Here is a 23,091-nt window from a genome sequence, read left to right as displayed (position 1 = left end):
AAGTATTGTTTAAGTCATCATGAGATAAAACTGTACAATTTGTGTAGTATTAAAAGAATGCAAATATAAGATTGCAATTTGCATACGGATTGGTTTGATTTGTTTTTATTTCTTTAAAGTATAAAAAAGTATAAAACTTGGATGTAATTCTTTGTATGCTTTTTGTGTTCTCCAATCAGAATTTTCACTTTGATGATGTGTAATAAAGATTTGCGCCAAACTTTAACATGGCTATTAAAGTGAAATTATAATTAGAGAATAACACTTAAATTCATCCAAGAAATTGTATATTAAGTTTCTTCTTTTTTATTTTTTTAATATGAATTTATTCATTAATAGTTATAAAAATGTTATTCTATTTTGGCTTAATTGTGTTTAGTCCCTGAAATTTAGGGTAAATTTGGTTTTGAACTCCCAAAATTTTAAAAAAAGGAAAATTTTGGTCTCAAATTTTAAGAAATTCATTTTGTCCCTAAACACTAAGTTTTTGGGACTAAAATAATTTTTGCAAAGTTGTTTTTAGCCCAGAACGGTAAATTTAAGGGACTAAAACTGTATTTTTTAAAATGAGACTAGAAGGATCTTTTTTAAATTTGAAGGTCCAAATTCAGAGTCTTCTCAGGTTTAAGGAACTAAATAAATTCTATTTTTATTTTGTTTTTGGTATTAAAGAAATTTTAAGGATTATCTATTTCATATTTCATGTGGATGTTTGGACTATTTAAAGAACTTTTAATAGTACAGAATATTTATAGCTAGAAGTCTAAAACTCGTAGGGTGAGAGTTGTGTATTGTTCTAGATGGAGTCTATTGTGAAAATGAAAAACTTTTGCAAGAATAAAATGAACTATTAGATTATTTTATTTTCAAAATCAACGGTTCAGATCGTTACATCTCTTACACCTGCGCCACAGGGTGGTGTCACTATGATGGTTGATTTTTACCGTTAATGGGAATACAAAATGAAGAACAAGAGAGGGAAGAAGAACGATCTACTCCACCATCGTCAATGACGAACACTTCATCATACCTTGTAGTCGTAACACCACCTCCAAGGTTGCTCCGCTGCGAGTCCTGACTGTGGTTCCTCGCATAGTGGCACGCTCGCTCTCCTCCGAAGAGTGCGATTCCGATGACGGCGAAGTACATGGGGATGGTGGTGGTGTCAAGGAAGGAGAGGGATTCGGGAACCCTAACAATGAACTGGTCCTTGGTCTTCGAGTGTCGAGTCTTTCTCTTCTCCAATTCCAACGCTCTTTTCTTCTGTGTTTTTGACTGGGCAAAATGGTGGGGTAGTTGAGGAGGGGGTTTGAGGTAGATGAAAGAGAAGAGGGGAAAGAGAGGTAAAATTGGTAAAAAGAAGAAAACAAATAAAAAATAAAATAAAATATGAACAAAAAGAAGAACCCTTGATTTTAAAATAAGTTGATCTAATGGTTTAAATTTTTACTTTGGTACCGTGTGAAAGTAAAAAATTTTCACACGGTAAACTCCCTCGTTAGTCAAAATATGAAATAGGATAGTCCTTTAAGTGACTTCATTAAATGATATTGACGTGATTTTATTTAAATGTATATGTTGGATGTATGTCTAAGCATGCACTTCATATGAAGAAGTAGTTTCATTTTGTTAATTTCACACAAATCCACGTTTAAAGGAAGAATTTTGTTAAACGGAATGCATTAAAGATGATCTAAACTTCAATCGGCTTTTCTAAATAGGAAACCAAACACAATTGTTTTTTTCTTCGCAAGGAGCCATTCTAGGCTAATACGTTTTCTTTGTGTTTGGAAGAAATTAAAGTATTACTTTCTGAAAGATTAATTTACCATCCCACTTATCAAAATAATAGAATATAATTTTAATAGTATACGCCGTTAATATAAAACTTGTTTTTAACAGTCATTTTTGATAATAATATAAAAAAAACTCACCAAAAAAATAGAAAAAAAACTTTGTGGTAACTTATAAGGCATCCTATATTCACATTATGATTTGTAACACATTGCATGGAGAAAGAATGAGAAAATAAAATTGTAATTTCATTCAAGATTATACGAATTTTAATTTGTTCAATGCAGAAGGAGAAATAAAAATGTATCTTAACTTTTATAGGCGTTGGGTGAAGTCTTGAGAAATAATCGAGCACGTAGATTGTTTTATAAAATATCGTGTCATTAAAAATCATAAAAAACGAAAAAATTATATAATTGGAAGTGCGGATTTTATAATGATAGAACAATTCATGTTAAAAAAGTTACCATTAAGAATAAGGCGACAAAACTTATATTGTATCGAAAACTATAATGAAAATAACTAAATGTTAATATAAAATTATAATCGAACGACAAAGATAAAAATACATGATTTATGCGTGGTCAATTCAAGGTTAAAAAATATTTCCTTGTCATTCCTACACTCGTATTCAATCCATTACTAAATTTCGTCCCCTTTATATTTTGACAAAATGAGACGTGCAACAGAGATGGTGACATCCACGAATTACGAACATCTAAAATGCTATTTTTCTAAGGTTAGTTGGCATAGCTTAATGCAGAGATAAGGTTTACAAGTTTAATCGATATATCTTTTTCACTCTTCTGTTTCTTTATGAAAAAGGAAAATGATGCGTAGTATACGAATCGTGCCGCACAATAACTATATAACACATTAAGCTTTGTCCTATTTTATTTAATAGTATTGTTTTTTTAGTAAAAACCATAATGCATTTAGTAGACTTTCATAACATTTTTTTTTATTGAAATTGTGTTACCTCATTTCATTAATGATCATATTGTAAATACAAGTGAGAATTCTATCAAAATCTGAGACATGCATAACATGTTGCTTCCCTTGTAAGACTATAAACACAGATACTACATCAAGAGTAAGATGGGTTGACCCCACCTTAGCCTCTAAAAAATCCCCTCTTGGATAGTATTTATCTTTGAGCAACTTTGAAATAATAGTATATGGGTTGGTTAAGAGGTTCCAACCTTGTTTCCCCAGCAGAACAAGATTAAACCCATAGGTGTTTCTGAACCCTATTCCCCCCAACTCCTTAGCCATAGACAATTTATCCCATGATGACAAATGAATACACTTGTTGTCCCTTTGTCTCTGTCTCACCAAAATGAATTCATCATTTTTTTTTTTGAAAAGTATCAGCCAAGGATTCTGGGAATAAATAGATGCTCATACAATAGTTCGGCACAACTTGAGCCACTGACTTAAGCATAATTTCACTACCAGCTCCAAATAAAGCCCTTCCCCTCCAAGAATTTAGCTTCTTCCACTTATTGATTTAGAAAGGAAAATATGTTTTCTAACAATGGATTCCCAAGTCACTTCAAAGAAACACTTGGTGTAGGTAAAATGATTACATCGGAAACGAAGGTGAAAATGATAAGAATACAAAAAAGAACAATAAAGAGATTCAAATCGAAATAATAGAAAAGCTCCTAAATAGACAGGACAAGAAAATCCGTACCCGTGGGTACCCGTCTGAATCCGTCTCAACTTTAACGGCTAATATCCGAGTTGACCGGGTATGAGTTCGGGTTTTTTCCGATAATCAAAAGTCGGGTATGTGTACGGGTATGAGATTATTACATTCGCCCCGATCCCAAACCCGGACCTGTCCCACCACTTGAAATTTTTAGAATTTTTGCATAATTGACCTAGAATTTTTATTACTTGTTAATTTTATTATAGATTTTTTACATTATTTAATCTTTTCTTAACAATTTTTGTAAACACATGCACTATAATAAATTTATTGACATATAAGTAGTTAAAAATAAATGTTTAACAATCAATTTATTTTTTCTAGAATCAAATTTTTAATATTTTCTTTACAAAAAAAATTATTTTTCTAATTTGAATCGGGTACGGGATGGTGTCGGGGATACCCAATACCCAATGGGTACGGGGATGAGATAATAAATTTTAACCCGTCGGGTATCAGGTATGGGGACATGTTAGAGAGTCGGGGTTGAGAATTGAGGAGATAATACCCGTCCCCGCCCTATTGCCATCGTAAATTGCAATAATATAATAATTAGAAATAAGATATATTGATTTAAATTTGAGTTGAAGGTCCATTTCCAGTTACAACTTGGGATATTTAGAGCTTAATAAACCGATCCATATAAATTTGGATCTTGCTCACAGAAATAGTTTTGCCCACTATCCTTACTTGCTCCTAAAATCTAGAAATCATATTTGAGTGTTGCTAGGTGCACCCAGCATTATTGTTGGTGCACCCAACAAAGCTATTAAATGCCAAAATTGCCTCTACTTGTTTTTCTTCTTACGGATCAAGGTGATCCGTACGTTGATAGTAAGACACTTACGGATCAACTTGATCCGAAAGTGTTTTACGGATCAACGTACGAATCACCTTGATCCGTAAGAAGAAAAACAATTTATTAATTAGTTTGTTATATATAGAAATCTATTTTTTTAGTTAAGATTCTTGTAATTGAAAACGATTATGCAATACATGAATTCAAACAGTACATTAACTTCAACATAGTCAAACAAAATTAAATTTCCATCAAATACTACAACTAACTAACTCATGCTAATTTTGCGACAAGGATAACTCGCCTTCCATTTGCGGTAAAGGTTTACTGAAAACAACTAAAATTTCTATTGGCCCAATCTTTTTCCAGTAGTTAGACTCAATGAGCACCTTCATCACGTCCTCGTTGGTTTTGAGTTCAATTATTTCAAATTTTATAACTTTTTCTGAATACTCATGGTGACTTGGTTTCCGAAAAAACAATCGCGTTACCATTTGTATTTCATCAACACCATAAGGGGGAATCCCACGAGGCGCAACTTGTTTGATCAAATCCTTCAGTTCATCCATGGTACATCCGGTGGGAATGTCAAAGTTTTTGGGATTTTTTCCTGTGAACGAGTAACCAACAAACTCATTTTGGCGTGACATGTTCCACCTCCCATTGTAATATAGCAGGGCATCATGAGTAGGGGTCATAGTAGTTTCAAGTAAGTTTAAAATACCATCTGGGGTTCTAGCAATGCTACATAATAACTCAATCGGACCAACAAACGAAAATTCATGATTACACATTAACATTGTGTTAACATCAACATCATCTTTCAGTTGCATACATTGAAACCGAAATTGATTACCTGCATACGTGAAAGGCTGCCGGTAGTAAATTTCATCCAAAAATTGCTTGTCGGTTAGCTTAAGGGTATTGTGTATTCTGGTTTTTAACGTTTGAAAATCACACCCGTTAGGTACTCGAATGGGAACTAGAGTGGAAGCTTGGAAGGAAACACCACTGTCGTTGTTAACAATGGATCCATTTGGAAAAATAAAACCTAATGTGGAGTTCACAACTGTCTGACTGCTTGTCTCTCCCAAGAATGCCATAGTTTTTTGTAAGACTTGGGTTGATACTGAAACTTGTGCTTTCTTACAAGGTTAGGTTGTGCCATATATATAGATGAGTTTTAATATTAGTGCTGCATTTTTTAAAGATTGAAAATACGCATGCACATGCTTTCTGTATGTGTTGTCAACTACACGAATGACATGACATGCTTTAGCTTCCTGACACCCCCATCGTTGTATCTACAAAAAGGAAAAAAAAGATTATTTACTCATCAAACCACTTCCTGGAAAACTATTGAGGTTAACCCATTCAATCTCATTGATCCATCTTCTAATGTTATCAACATATATTTATTAATTTCTTCTAAGAACAAAATCAATTCCCCTTCTTCCAAAACAAAGTGAAGGATGATGATAGCTTCAGAGGAGGAATCAAATGATGTCGAAGAGATATTTTTTATTTCCATCAATTGTTTCCCTTATCAATCGATCTTCTTGTATTTATTTATTCACTTCCTTTCAAGAAAACATTCGTGTCAATACCATAGCACCAAATGTTTCAAAAAAAGGAAGAAGAGGATAGGAATGATGATTTTATACAAAATCCTCCTTCTGTTGATTATGAGGCTTGTGATGAATCTACACCTTCTTTTCAAATCCCTGTTTCGGCTGCACCTGTTTCACAAATTCCTCCTCAGCCTACAACAATGAAACCTCCATCACGCTCAACCATCCCTACTATCTCTAATGAACACATGACTCAATACTTTATGCCACCACTTGCTATTCCACCTATGCCGATCGAAACCTCACCAATTCAAGTCCATTAGTATCACGTCAAACAAGCCTTGGAACAAGACATTCCCACTGCTAAGGATGAAGTCAAATCCCTTCAAATGTCTTTCTTGAAGATTTATCATTCTCTAAATCTTCTGTCGTCTTAGAAAGTTGTACTCTCAACTATGGTAAGGAAGTTAACCAAATTATCTTTCAACCATGTTAAACATAAGGGTAAACATGCTTCTGCTTCCTTTGACCTTAAACATCTTAGAGATCTCTATAGTAAAAAACCAAGTATTTTGCCACTTTCAAGAAGATGAATGAAGAGAGAACTCAACAAAAACATAATCAAACTCATCTTAATCAACGAGTTTCTGAATTGACTGAAACTCTCGAGAAAATTGAAAAGGAATTAGCTGAAATAAATCCTCAAATCCAAGCAATTACCGACAAACTCAATGCTTTAGTCGATCAACATGTTCCCCTCTTCATACAAGCAACTAACATTGATACTAAGCTTACCTTAATGCTTCATAAAAAAGAAGCTTTGGAAATTGATCTAAGGTTGAGTGAGGAACAACATATTAAGGACTTAAAGTCCTGGATCACCATCAGGGATCAACTTTCTCAACTTGAAGTTGAGTTGGCAATCGATCCAGCGAATACATGGGACATTTTATCGACAACCAATCTAAGAGCTTCCTCATCTATTCTAGATTCTATGGCTACCAAGGATAATCCCTTTGTCGCGGTCAGACCCTAATTTCATCTGAGTATGATGTTTTATCATTCACCTGTGATGTTTTGATCATTGCTAGTCAAATTACGACATTTGGCACTGATTAAAGCGCGAAGCCAGGGATCACTCCAGGTTTTGATCAAGAAAACAAAAAGATATAAGGGAAAGATGGAAAAAGGGTCATTTTATGGATATTTATGGACCCAAGCTCGCCCAGGCTAGCATCTGGCTCGCTTGGGCCATGAAATGCTTTCAGGCCTAAGCAGCCAGCTCGCCTGGGTGAGCTAATTCCTTTAGCCATAAGTAACTGGCTCGCCTGGGCGAGTTGCCCCTGCCCCAAATGACCTTTTCTTATAAATAGCCATGCTGGGGGAGGGGTTTAGGGGTTCAAAAAATCTTTGGAGGAAGGAAAAATGAAGGAAGAAGAAGAAAAAAGGAAAAAAAGCGAAGTCGGGGCGCTATCGAATCGCAACCGTGGATCATTACCTACATCGTTTCTCTTGCTAGCCTTGTACCCTGTGCAATAGTCGGTTAGTTTTTTCTTCTTTTCTTTTCTTAAGAGTTAAATATAATCCATGTGCCCTTATGGGTCCTCTCTAACATTATGTATGTATTCATCTTCTCCCCTTCTTCGTTAGTAATTTCATTTTGTTTGTAAGGCTTAATTCTAGCTGATCACCAATGTCATGAAGTCGTTTTCTTTTCTTTTGTGAGACTAGAAAATAATAAACACAAATAAATGAAAAGGAAATCAATTCACAAACCAAACTTATTTTTATCAAATATCACTTGAGATCGTTTCAAGGTCCAACTTCTTAACAATTCTCTCTGCTTTTCAAAATTTAAAACATCGTTTCAAGGTTCAACGCCTTAGCGACTCTTTGTTCGCAATTAAAATAAATCTTTCAAAAACATAAAATCAATTTAACACACAAACATTCAGACTTAAAGAACTACGTAGGTTTGATTTCCTTATTTCACTCAGGGATACGTAGGAGCATGGGCAACATCCTCGTCGATTCAAAAAAATAAAATAAAATAGGTAAAATAAATAATTTTGAAGTCTCGTTTTTGCACACTCGATTAAAGGTTGTCGTCCCTTGTGATGGGCACGTGGGGTGCTAATACCTTCCCTATGTGTAAACAACTCATGAACCCTTCTTTTCAAAATTCACATACCTCTTTTGGTTTTTTCTAACATTTTTCTTGAATAAACGTTGGTGGTGACTCTCACTCGTTTTATTTTTCAGAAGACGCCCCTTTCATTTTCCTTCATCGTCCCATCGTGAGGTAGGTTGCGACAGTCGCTAATCCTTTATTTCCAAAATGATTTATTTTGGTAGGTATAAAGGTTGGCATGTATCCATCTTTGAACCATTTCCTTTTTATGATTCCTTCCATATTTTTTCTAACATTTTCCTTGAATAAACGTTGGTGGCGACTCTCACTTGTTTTCTTTTTTAGATGACGCCCCTTTGGTTTTCCTTCGCCATCTCATCGTGAGGTAGGTTGCGATAGTCGCTAATCCTTGATTTCCAAAATGATTTATTTTGGTAGGTATAGTGGATGGCATGTATCCATCTTTGAACCATTTCCTATTTATGATTCATTCCATATTTTTTTAACATTTTTCTTGAATAAACGTTGGTGGCGACTCTCACTTGTTTTCTTTTTTAGAAGATGCCCCTTTCATTTTCCTTTGCCATCCCATCGTGAGGTAGGTTATGACAGTCGCTAATCCTTTATTTCAAAAATGATTTATTTTAGTAGGTATACTGGCTGGCATGTATCCATCTTTGAACCATTTCCTTTTTTATGATTCATTCTATATGGAAGAATAATAACCTTTCAAGCATTTCTTGTTAATGCTTGTATTTAATTCTTTGCTATCAACCTTCATTATTCGATATGAACCATTTCTTAACACTTTGCCTATTATTTATTGCCCTTCCCAATTTGGCGACCATTTACCTAATTATGAATCATGAAATCCTAACGACAAAATAGCTTTCCAAACTAGATCTACTTCTAGAAAAGATTTAGGTTTTACATTTTGATTGTAAACTTTTTCAACCCTAACCTTATATAAACAAATACTTTCCAAGGCCATAAGGTTGTCTTCACTTACCGAATCCAATTTAGTTAACAAAGCCTCATTATATTGGTTAGCATCTAAAAAACACTATTTCACCACCCTCAGATTTATTTCTAATGTTAAAACAACATCTTGCCCATATGTCAACTGAAATGGTGTAAAACTAGTAGCTTTACATCTCATATTTTGGCATACTATTCGCCTGCCCAGACAGTTCCTTTTTCCTAAATTTACAAACACTTATATCAAAGGGGAAGTGATATACCGGCAAGCGCACCGGGTTGCCAAGTATTTAAAATTAAAATGGAATGATCCGAGTATCGAACACAGGGAACTTGTTTATTTGGAAAAGCTTTGTTCAATAATTAGGCATTTTGTTGACAGAAAATAATAATTGTGAATTGAAGTAAAAGTATGATATATCCTAATTAGAAAAACAATAAACACAAGCAATTAAAAGTGACGACAATGGTTTAAAAGCGTTGGGTCTTTCTAATAAACGAGTTGATGCATATAAAGATATTTCTCTAATTAAGAATGTTCTTGTGTTCTATGCTAAAAGCTAAAGTACTAAACCTCGATCCCTCGTAAGTTTAGACTAATTTAAACCAAGCTTCGTCCTCAGATCCCTCTTGCTGGACTAGGCTTAATTTAAACAATATTATAATCATAGCATAATTAAAAACTAAAAAACTTGCAATCTATCCCTAGAAATGTAGTTATCTAGCCCTGCTCTATCAAGTTCTCAGGAAACAGTACACTTCCCAGTGCTAAAGTTCCTAACAGTACACACCAATGGGTGATCAGACCAAACGCATGCAACAATGAAGCATTGATAGAAGCAATGAATAAATAGAACACACTTAATCAGATATGAAAAGTGTTTACATCAACTGTTAATTAGAAATCCCCAACTAGGGTTTTAGCAAGCCATAACAAGGAGGCCTTTTCTACAATTAGACAGAGAATACAGAGAAATTGCTGCTTACACAGGAAGGAGGATCTCTCCTCCTCTTCTTGGCACCTCACAATCACTCAAACACTCTCTAATCTCGCTCAAAGATGAACCCTAGGCTCTTTGCTGTGCAGCCTCTCCTCTGCTATCTTCAGAGCTTACTCTCCAAAGTTTGTGTGTAAAATTCTGTGCAAAAGCGTAATAATTTCGTTACCCTAATTCTGACAATTCAGGCTTTAAATAGGCTCTGAAATCGCACCGCCGCGCTTAGCACCACTATCGCACTTAGTGTGAGTAAGTGGATTTGGGCTTGGCGTCAATGTTGTGCTGAGCCTCGCAAGAGACGCACGACTCGCTTAGCGAGCTGATCTCGCGCTTAACGCACTACTTTGATTTAGGTGCTCTTCCAGATTCCTTCTTCATGCTAAGCATGCTTAAGTCATGCTTAGCAATGGATACGCGTTAAGCCCACTGAGTTCGCTTAGCGCGATAGCCACTTTGGCACTTCAAGAAATTAGCTCATTTTTACCTAAAATTATACATATTTTAACATTAATTCCAATAAAAGAGACCCTAATGACAGAGATCAATACACAAAAAAGTTTATTTACAATTCCTACAAGAGAACTATAAATTGGGGAAAACTATACATATTTTGCAAAAGTTTTTCTATACAAAAGTTAGTCGTATAAGACGACTAACACATACCCATAAAACATCTATCAATGCTTCATGCCACCTTTGATACTTTTCTTCCATACTCTTGTTAATCATATCAATTAAGATCTTGTTGGTTGATTCCGCTTAGCCATTTTTTGGTGCATAATAAGGCGTTGAATGAATCAATTGAATTCCAAACCGTTGCAAAAATTAAACAATCTTTTTCTCCTATAAACATAGTCCCTTGATTTGTAGTAATTATTTGTGGAATACCAAATTTGAATAACGTTTACCATAGGTATTGCTTCAACCCATTTGGTAAAATAGTTTGTCGATACTAAAATGAACGAATGTCTCTTAGATGAAGAATGATGAATCTTTCTAATAATATCCATGGCTCATCCTCTAAATGAATATGGTTTAATTATGGAATGTAATTCATTTGCTGGTACTCATTGTATGTTACCATGCTTTTGACATTCTACACATCCTTTGGCATACCTGAAACATTCCTCAGTAACCGTTGGCCAATAATAACCATATTGATTAATCATCCTTTTCATGTTGTTCCCAGATTGATGCGCTCCACATAACCCTTCATGGACTTCTCCCATTACTTTCAAAGCATCTTTATTGTTAAGGAATTTGAGAAAAAATCCATTAACATATCTCCAGAATAAAGTGTTATCAATCATTATGTATTTCAATGCTTTTTGTTTTTACTTGATATGCACCATTTGAGAAGGATTTTCTAGATACTGAATCAATTCATCCTGCCAAGAATCTAAATTATCAGCATCCAACATCAAGTAATCAACTAGAGGATATTCTTCTAGTTGAATATTTTAACTCAAAGGATTATATCCATCAAACATTAAAACTCGAGGCTGTAAACCGATATAATTATTCATTTTGGCAATAACATCTTATATTTTGACACATGGATGTTTTGCTAGAAAATTGGCTAATGCTTGGCCCTTAATAGGATGTAAAGGAGTGTAAATTAAAGCAAAAGCACTTAATTTTATTGCCTATTTCATTAACCATCCTTGTAACACAAACTGATTCAATAAATGTTTAACTATGTCTATTTGGCATACCACCAACACTTCTCTTGGCATTAAATAGTATTCAAGTTTAGTACAAGCATGATATACCTCATCTCAACATTATTCAACAATCAACTTAAGTAATACACTACCCTCTTGGTGTCGTTATCAACATCCTGAGCTAAGAGGCAACCAATAAACTCATCAGCAATTGATATTTATAGGTTTAATGATTTTTCAGGTTCAGGCAACATTAACATGGGTGGATTTGCCAATGCTTGCTTGATCTTCTCAAAAACTTCTTGAAACTCTATCTCCCACCTAAACATATCAACCTTTTTTAACTTCAATAATGGCAATAAAGTTTTCAAATTCCTAATAGAATTAGCATTAAACCTTCACATGAAATTGATCTTCCTAATCAGACTTTGGAGCTCCTTCTTATTCTAACATGGTCTCACTTCCAATATTGCTTTAGCTTTGTTTTTGTCTACCTCAATTCCTCTTTGTTGGACAAGAAAACCCACAAATTTCCTGTTGATACTCCAAAGGCACATTTCTTAGGATTCATTTTTAGTTTTTGAAACCTCATCCTTAAAAGAGAATCCTCCAAATCACCCAAGTTTTTTTCAAAATTAGTTGATTTAGCAACTATGTCATTAATGTAAACCTTCATCGATTTTCCAATCAATTCAGGGAAAATAGCATTCATAGCCCATTGATATGTAGCTCTTACATTCTTCACACCAAATGGCATTACCAACCACTTATAAATTTTAAGTGCTCATAGACACTGGAAAGCAATTTTTGCTACATCCTCATTTGCTAAATATATTTGATTATATCCAGAATGTTCATCCATAAACATAAGGATTCCATGTTTGGCTGTTGAATCAACCAACATATATACAATTGGCATTACATACTCATCTTTTGGCAAGACAAGGTTCAAATCTCTGAAATTTGTACATACCTAGAGTTTCCATTCTTTGTCACCATTGGAACTATATTAGACAACCACTTAGGATACCTTGTTGTTTTGATAAACCCTACCTTTAATTGTTTTTGCACCTCAACTTTAATTTAAGGAATTAACTACAGATTATACCTCCTTGGTGGTAGTTTAGGAGTTTAAAACCTAGTTTGACTAGCAACCGATGTTCTACTAACTCTCGAGACAATCCATGCATCTCATGATAATCCCAAGCAAAACAATCTCGATATTTCGTGATGAGTTCCACTAATTGCTTCCTTGCTCCTCGTTTAACAAACCATTTACTTTTGTCATCCAAGGTTCCTTACTAGTGCTAAGATTCATTTCCATCTATGGATTTTGAGCTTCAAATGAAGGAATACGCCTTTGAATTGGTTGACCTACTTTAGTTGTTATTTAGGCAGAATGCCCCAAAGGATACTTAAATAGATACCATTCCTTGTGTATCTTCCTGGTGAGATGAATATAAATCAATCAACTTATTCCCTATATGAAATATAACTAATTTATCTAACAAACCCAACATTGCCTCTTTGTATTGTATCATGGATCAACAACCGCCTCAGCCATGGAATCAACCAATGTCTCAATTTTAAACCCTTTTGTAGTCAAGTTATAGGCTTTTCATGCTTCTTCTTCATATGATTAAGGCACCTGTATTGGCTTCATATAAGGGGAATAATCGATAGCTTTAGCCATATGTACATTGGTTTCAAATGGACTTTTATCAACATGTACCATTTCTACCTGGTCTCCACCCTAAAACATCAAGAACTGGTGAAGAGTTGATAGGGCACACTTAATTCCATGAATCCAATTGTGCCCCTACAACAATATAGGTGTTGGTTTAGCATTCACCATAAAACACCATTTTTTGTTTTGTTTTGGTCCCAACTGTAATATCGGCTACTAACACCCCCAAAGCATGAGTGCCACTGCCAGTAAAATTAATCATCTTCATGTTGGTAGTTGTCAAATCTCTTATTCTGTTGCCAATTTTCTTCAAAGTATTAATTGGCATCACGTTTAACATAACTCCACCATCTATAATTACTATGCTCAAAGTTTTAACATTAATTTAGGCTCTGATATACAATGGCTTCAAATGTTTCCCTATTTCTTTTATGGGCTTTTCAAATATCATTGCTTTCCCTTGTTGATCTAGATCTTCAATCAACGATGCCCATTTCGCTTCTTCAGCAAACACATCACCGTCCAGTTGATTTGACTGTTTTGCATAAGCCTAGAAGTTACTTGGTATAAGACTAACTATATCGACTTCAGTTGTTAAAAAGTCAACCTCATCTCCCAACATAAAATCCAATAGGGAATCCTCAAATTGCTGATCTAAAACTGAAACGGTTAATTGTGACAAATTATCTATGTAATCAACTATTCTATCTGTCAAATATGCACTCAATTGTATTTCCTTATCCTCCTGGTACACTTTACTAAGCTTTATCCTTGTTTGTTGCTCTTCATTAGCAAAAGCCTTCTTTACTATTCTATATGACAAATTGTATTTCCTTATCCTCCTTTTGACATGAAATCCTTCTGCAAAGCCTTCATTACTTTAGAAGAAAACACCTCATTAGAACCTTTACCTTTTAATTAAAAAATAAAAAACAAGGGTTGTTTCATCTTATTGATTGCCTTCTTTTTTTGGAATCTCATTTTCTGTGTTTTGGTTAATTTTCTAGGTGGTAGTAGCCTTTCCTTTTGCTGATTAATTGTCCATTCCTCTTCCTTAATATTAACAAAAGGTTTGATCATTCAACCACTTAGATAATCACTATTTTTCACAATAATCTTCAAAGTTCTCATGTCGTTTTCCACTTTAAATTCTTCCATTTGTTTACCCCATCTGGAATTGGTTTGTCATCAATAATTGACATCCTTGCTTCAGGGTTACATGCCTCTTCATGGCATCCCTAACTATATTGTCGACAACTTGCCATTACTAGCCTCGTCTCAAAAGTTTTGTGGCCTGTTAATCACTTTTTTTTCATGATAGTCGATCGACACAAACATTTGGCTAAACAACGCCCTTTAACCATCTCATTTGGTGTTGAAAATGTTTGTGGCATGAAGGATTTCATCCTCCATAGTTGCTCAAACACACTATTCTAGGTTGGTTATTTGATCCTTGCATTTGTCTCTGTTTCAACTACTGAATATGCCACTCTTTCTTCCTATTTGGGTTGCACGAAACCATGTTAATATCGATACTTGGAAAGAAATCAATATCTACAATCATTTATACAAAGCTCTTGTCGAATAACTTAAACCTTCCCTCTTTAAGAGATCTCTAAATAGCTTGCCAAAATACCCAACATTTGCTAGAGTTGTGATTATATGAATTATGCCACCTGCAATATTTCTTATCTTTTATCTTCTCGGATGAAGGAATTTTGTGCCCATCCATCAACTGTATCTGCTGATCTTTGAGAAGATAATAAAATATTTGATCCGCTTTTGAAATCTCAAAGGCATACTCAAATTTATATCCAGTAGTATTGGGATTTTTGGCCTTGGTAGCCTTCAATGCCAAACAAGAGAAAGGCTTGACTTTGATGATTTTAGTTACCATAGGTATCGCAATGACATCATATTCATGAATATCAATAACTGATACTAAATCAGACCTCGTCCCTTACTCACTTGTTTTTGTCCTTGTCTGTAGTGAAATGCTCTATTCTAGTAACCCTTGAAGCTAGTTGATTCTTGTCACTACATTCCCGAGCCACTAGTTTCTCCGTCAACTTAGAATGCATATTACTTATGGCAATAGTTGTGTATTTGACTTCAAGAAACTGTATCGAACATCAACCAACTAATTATTTTGAACTTCTCTAGGAATTCCATTACCGATTTGTTGACCTATTGTTTCAAACCCATCAAATCAGTGATATTAATGTCTTGCTGAGGTCTATATTGTGAAAACACCTCTCCATATCGTTCCAATTTTGTACTAAATTTAGTGGCAGTGTCAAATACCAAGTAAATGTAGTCCTTGTAAGGTACATATGAAGCAACTAGAGCTTATGACATTCATTTTGGCTTGCCTCTCCACACTAGGCCATAAATCATCGCACATGTTCCAAGGTATACTTGCCATCATCTCCTAAAAAAAAGTAGTGCAATTAGGCGTCTTGTAACCTTTAAGGGAAGGAACCATTATGTCAACCCACTTAGGGTATGATTTCCTATATATAGGACCTTCCAATGGCTTCAGTTGTATCCCAAAGTTCTTCCTAATGGCTTTAGTTATTACTCCAGGGCCAATCAACTAGGATCTCCCTATTGGTTGATTAGATGCATGCATCCCTCCATCATGACTTCCTATCGACAACTAATTCTTGGTTGTATCACCATTGGTAACCATATTGGAAATCGACACACCTATTTGCCCTAATGGTGGCATGTTGATATGGCTTGGGCTAGGTGAGCTCCTCGCCAAGTTAACCTACCCAATGTAAGGATTATTTTGAGTCGTGTGATCGGTAAAAAAAACTATGCCCTTAGGATTGGGGTTTTTTGAATTCAATGGCATATTAAGCGGAGGTGCATAAATTAAATTCAGAACCTAAACATGACTCAGTTGGACTGATGGAACTAATCTTGTCGAAGGCATAACCATTTTAATGTTGGGAAAAAATGCTATATTCGATTGACCCGTCATTACTAAAAAAGCCTAAATTGACCCACCTTGTCCAAAAGGAACTGAGATTGCCTAAATTGAACTAGTTTGATTACCCACCAATGGTCCTCCTACTATCAATTTTGGTTGTGCCATGCTTGTTTGGACAAACAGACTTAGTCCACTTATCTGCATGATCCCTGTTATTGAAACATGCTAAACATCTCCATTCTGTCCTATTTCTGTGTTTGGATGGATGATCCAACCTTGCGTGAAAGAGGTAACAAAACTTTCCCTTGCTCTAGACAAACACTGATCTGACTCCTTTGCATTATGATATCCATTGTGTACCGTGGGTTTAACAAAATCAGCAAGTTGTTTGGAAACTTGCTACAATATATCATGAATGCCCAGATCAATTTGTCTAGATGAATGACGTAGTCATTACAGTAGGCGTCTCTATCACCATTGTCGTAGTATCGACACTTAACACAACCATAGGAGTATATGTCAACATCATTGGAATGGACTATGTTGTCGGGATTAACATTGTAAGAATGGACTATGTTGCTGGCATTCCTAAAGTTGGTCCTTCATGGTCTTCTTGCTGCATGTTTTCTTTTATTAAGGCCCCATATCTCTTATTGTCTTACCAGAGTGTAAATGCATAAGCTGGTGCAACTCGACTTTAGATTCAAATTGCCTAATCAATTCACCTACTCTAGTCCCACTAGGCATGCCAATTTTGTTGTTGCACAGAATCAAACCAATGATATTGGCTTAATGCTAGCTTCAACATGATTACAAAATAATGTTCAAATGATTGACATTAGAAAGGGAAATATGCTTTCTAACAATGGATTCCCAAGTCACTTCAAAGAAGCAGTTGGTTTAGGTGAAATGATTATATCAGAAACTAACATGAAAATGATAAGAATGAAAAAAATAATGATAAAGAGATTCATAAAGAAATTGAAATAATAGAACAACTCAAATTTCAAAAATATAATAGCTAGAAATAAGAAATATTGATTTGAATTTGAGTTAAAGGTCCATTTCATGTTACAACTTTGATTATAACTCAACAGACCGATCCACATAAATCGGGATCTTGATAACTGAAATAGTTTTGCCCACTAACCTTCCTTTCTCCTAAAGTCTAGAAATCATATATTCTCTAACAGTTTCACTTAGCTTTGACCAATCAACCCTTATCTTCAGCTACTAAACACCTTTTCTTAATTAATTAGGCTTCTATTAATTAAAGGCCCAGTACCTACTCTTAATCAACATCTAATATCGATAACTTTTATACCATTGGCACCCAATCGATTTCTCAAACGGACTCCATTATCTAAATTTTACTAAGTTACTGAATTTTTGAATTTGGTTACCAATAAAAAGCAAAAGAATAATAATATGTTGTTGTGCTGACTGCAGTACTTAGAAAGTTGTACTTAGAATGTCATGCTTAAAAAGACATTGTTCAAAATACAGCTTCAAGCTTTTCATGCACAAAATCATTTTCATGTTTTCTGAAATTTTTCATACTTTGATGCATATGATTGAACTAGTTTGAGACAACTATCACAAAGATAATTTAGTTTAGATATGTCATTTAACAAAACAATTAGGCTTGTTACGAACACCTTCTTATGTATGCATTTTGATATATTTCATTCTGATGCTTAGAATGTTCTGATGCAGATGCAATATAAGACAATAAATACCATAACATAATGAGGAAGGAAAGAGGAGATTCAACACATAGATTTTTATATAGGTTCACCCCAACCTTGGGCTACATCCAGTTTTCACCCAAATTGTTGAGATTTTCACTAACATAACCAATAACATACTAGATTTTTACAACTGTCAACCACTTGTTGGACTTTACAACATCTCCCTTACCACAACACCACACATGGTCTTGGCTTAGAGATAACTTGCCTCAGCGATAACACCATGGGAGACACAATCTATTAGCTCCTTCCGATTAGCCCATTTTGATGATCAGTTTTTGAGCAGCTTTCTGAAGGTCTCTTAGAAATATTCTGATGTTGTTGAGGAAGGACCTACTTTGATATGGGTTCCTTTTGATAAAGATAACATGATATGATAATTTAGATAGCTCAGTTCCATCAATCCAAACACTTCATAACAACACAAATCATTCTGAAGTAGCATACTTCAACATAGGTAACATATAAAGGTGGTTGTTGTTGTTGTTGTGTTAGTTTTTAGTCCTTGGTTTAGACTTTATAAAGTCTCTTCAGTCTTCATTCTGATGTTGCACACTATATTTCTCAAGGAAATTCTCAGCTTTCCACTTATGCATCTTCTAATCCAATTATCATTCACTTTCTGATATGCCCTCAACATGTGTGGCAACATATGGAAAATTATATGCTTTCAACCTCAGTATTCTAATGCGCCCTTTGTATGTGTGGTAGCTTATGGAAGAATTGATGTTGTCTTTGAGGTTCATTATGAGCATTTATGAACCATTCTGAAGATTAGTTTTCAGAGTCAAGTTTTTCACAATTCTAATGTAGAGTCTAATGCAGTTTCATTATGATGCATAAATATTGCATGATCTTGACTTCAATACTTCATTTTGATGTAGTCATCTCATAATCTATTTTGTCATCAAAGTATCATTTTGATATTCTCATTCCCAGAGTCCTTAAGTACACCATTTTGATGTTGACTCTAAAACAACTTCATTTTGATGTTGTCTGCTCAATATAGCCTTTGATAGATCTTCTAAGTAAGACCTTCTTGATGTCTTTGAAACATGGTAAGATTGAGATCTTTAGAGGGAAGCACAACTTCATTAAAAGATGGGTTTTTTTTTCAAATCCTCTAAAGCTTCTCACTTGAAAGCATAGTCAAGACATCCATTCTACGCTTGTTTTGAATTCATCAAAATACTTGCTATGTTTTACTCTTTATATATCTTTCATTTGCATATATGTTGGCTTGCATAGCTTTCCTACATCTAATGTTGTGCTTTGAGATAGTTCTCTGATGTAGATAGAAAGCCACTAAATGTTCTTCTTATAGGAATACTTTTATGAGATGACATGACAAACTTGTATTCCAAACATTCTAGTGTGAGCTTGTTGTAGCATGTTATGCTTGCTACTATTTTTTGTTTCTTTGACCATTTGAATGGCCAAACTAGCTTTTGATATCTTCATGAAAGTTGTATAGAATTATATCCTTGACATTTAGACACTACTCATGTCATTTGAACCACTACAACATAAGCAATCTTCAAAGCCTTGCAGATCTATTATATTGTAAAGACAAAATGATATCTCTATCTTGATGATCAATTTATTTTGAGATCCAAACCTTATTAGCCAATGAATTCTTCATGAAAGATGCATATATTTCTCTTAGATTTCCACAACCACTAAGATTATCTTAAATGCACTTCTATAGCACAAGCAGTCTTCAAATTACTGCACACACATCAAGTTGTCCAAGCAGACTAATGTCTACAACTTCAAGCTTAATTTTGTCCATGATCCATATTGTATTTGTAACATCCCAAAAATAATATAATAATTATCTAGATAAAGATATCTAAATATATCTTTTAGTAAAGGAAAAGATAGATTAAATTGTTTTAATATATTAGATTGTTATTTCTATTTTGAAAAGATGATAGTATAATCATGTATTAGATTGATTAAAGATAATATAAATAATAGATAAATAAAGATCGATTAAACAAATTTTAAATTACATAAATTTCTTATATATTGGTAGATAGTTTATCCTCTTAAAATCACACACATAAACAGTCTCTCTTGGTATTAGTGGGTTGCTCAGGGACGGAGAAAAGGAAAGAAAGCGGGGGAATTCTTTTGACGCAATTAATGGAGGAGAAGATGAGAATGAAGAGCATGAATTTCTTACTTGAAGAGGTGAGTAAAACAACTTTTTCTAAACTTCCATGGTATGAATTCTTGAGAATGTGTTTTCTATATATATATATATATATATATATATATATGTATGTATGTATATGTATATTGACATTATCTAAAGAGCTTTATCATTGAATGTATAATTTAACTTTTAGGATTAGGACCAATTTGTACATATTTGTGTTATGTTCTAGCCATTGTAAACATTATATGTCTTAGTTATTATATTACGTATATAATTGTGGTCATATATGTGGTTTCATATTATTAGTTGATTCTACTATTATTGCGGTTTGATTTTGAGAATTATTATTGGATGCACGAAATCAGGGAGCTTGTTTGGTAGTTTTTTTTAAAGTAGTATTCTTGTAATTTTGTGAGTTGGTCATCACCTTCTAGGAAGGGATAATGATGTACATTTTATTATGAGATTATATGATAGATACCTCCATCTAGGATGGAGATGAAATTATTATTGATACCTCTATCTGGGATGGCGAAGAGATTCTGGATACTCTATCTATGATGAGAAAGACACTAGGATACCATTGCATGGAATATGAACTCATAAATCCTTTGAAGAATCTGAGATCTATACTGGTTTCGGGAACCAAAGAATTGAGTCTTGTGAGTCTGTTGGAATCACTAAGTTGTGTCTGCTATATTTATTTGGATGGGATGAGGTATTGCCGTTTATTTAAATATTTATTTATTTAGAATGTCATGAATTGTGATTGTTTTAAGATGATTTTTATTGGAGTGTGTGTGTGTGTACACACACACAATTTTATTTTAAATTCATTACAGATACCATGGTTGATTACCCCACCAGCTAAGAACAACACTATTTGCAAACTCCTTTTAGTTGTTTTATTCACTCGAATTATCATCTCATTATAAGTGTTGTTTTCAGAGCACGAGGAAGAAGTTTCCAAGTTTGAGGAGACTTGAAAACATTGTTTTCTTAGTTACATTTATTTTAGCTTGGTCAGTACCTTAGAATAAGACGCTAGATGCGACTACTTTTGTTATATTTTTATCATTCATGTAGTTTAGATGCCCATGTTTTGAGGATAATGTTTTCTTTATGTAAAAACTCGTTTATTTGACTTATTTTATTATACATGAGGTATTCTTTTTGGTATATTTTATTATAGGTTATTATTGTAACAAAGGGTGTTACATTTTGGTACCAAACCACAACTTGTTTATGAAAGTTGAAGAGCTTTCTAGAATTGCATAGACAATGTCAAGAATGAACTCATCCTGTTGATGAAATTCCATTATGAGCATATTGCAACAATCTTGCTCTTCATGTCATGCTCATTGTGCAGATCTTCGTGTTTGCAAAATTCTTCTTGTCCTTTAGTTGTTGATCACTTTCATGGCTTCAAGTTTTTATCTTCATCTCGTGAGCATGTTGACTTCTTTATTACAATACACAAACAAAGACACATTGTGTCTTCTTTTGAGCTTCCAAGCTTATCATTCTTTTTGAGTGACTCATGATAGTCTTGAGTTTACTTCAATTGTTGTTATTTACAGAACTTGTCTTTTTTTAATACACTTAAGAAAACTCATCAATAGGCATAAACTCAAAAGGCTTATGATTTGTGTTCAAAAGGTTTGTCATAATTAAAATACCACGAGTTTTAGACTCAACACAGTTTGGGAATGGCTTGAATAATTTGTTTGGAAGAGGCTGCAAGATTGCATTACATGATTCCATGGGAGAAGGGAAAATTCTTCTAAAGTTTTGTGAATTCCATTGGTAAAGAATCTTTTTTTTTGTAGGTTAGCCTTTTTTCAATCTAATTTTGTGATTTTAATGTATTACCTTTTCATTTTAGTTTTTCACTATAATTTAAGTAAATTTTGTTTGCCATGTGTTACGATGAGTGATTAGTTCTAGCTTCTAGTTGTAGAAAACGTTGCCCGCAAGAGTGGTTTTCCCCAAGCTTCCCATTCCTGCCACAAAGATGACAATGCGCTCTGTTGGTCCCTCTACTAAACAACAAATCAATTCATCTATTGGGTCTTCAAAGCCAACAACTTGAGCTCCATCAAGATGTGGGCAAACTGTTCGGGGGTCTATCCATTTGACACTTTGGCTACTTATGTTAATGCTTTGTCCTTGTTCAGAAGAAGGTTGATTTAGGAAGTTATAATCTTTTCGTCTTTGCTTGAGTTCATCAAAAACTGACTTAATCTACTGAATCTCTGATGCTAGTTGATGGCAACACTTCAAAGTTTCAATAAAGTGAGTGATATCACACTTAAAGAGTAAAGCTGCAAATCCTAGAGCATCAAGTTGTTGTTCCACATAAATCTTGTATTCATCAATGACATCTTCTATGCAAAAAGATGTTTCCCTGAACTCTTTCACCCATGTTTTGATTCCCTTATTTGCATTGGCTTTTTCATCTACAACCCTTTTATCTACATCCTTGAGAAAGGCTTGAAAGTATTCTAGTTCTTTTTTTATGTCTACAAAATCTTTGGGAATGTCCTAAAGTAGTTTTGCTTCATCGCCTAGTAATGGAAGCAAATTGTCTCGTGCTAAGGACACTGCCACTTTCGCCATTTGAGTCTAGCTAGCTTTAATATTGTGATATGAGGATTTTGTGTTTTGAGAACTTATGTATTGATCCCAAGACGCATCTATGGTAAATATGGCTTATGGTGGGCAACAACGAGGTAGGCATGCTCACATTAGATGAAGATTTGAAGCGTTATCGTCGCTGTACAAGTTGAGGTAGGAGAGGAGATCGTGGAGGGAGGTCGATGAATGGAAAGAAAGAGGATCATGATGGCGGTGTGAGCGGCGATGCCACTAATCAATTTGGAAAGGTGAATGAGAAAGAGGC

This window comes from Glycine max, chromosome 13, assembly GCF_000004515.6.
Source record: "Glycine max cultivar Williams 82 chromosome 13, Glycine_max_v4.0, whole genome shotgun sequence".
Classification (NCBI taxonomy): Eukaryota; Viridiplantae; Streptophyta; class Magnoliopsida; order Fabales; family Fabaceae; genus Glycine; species Glycine max.
Note: the sequence above shows the minus strand (reverse complement) of the source record.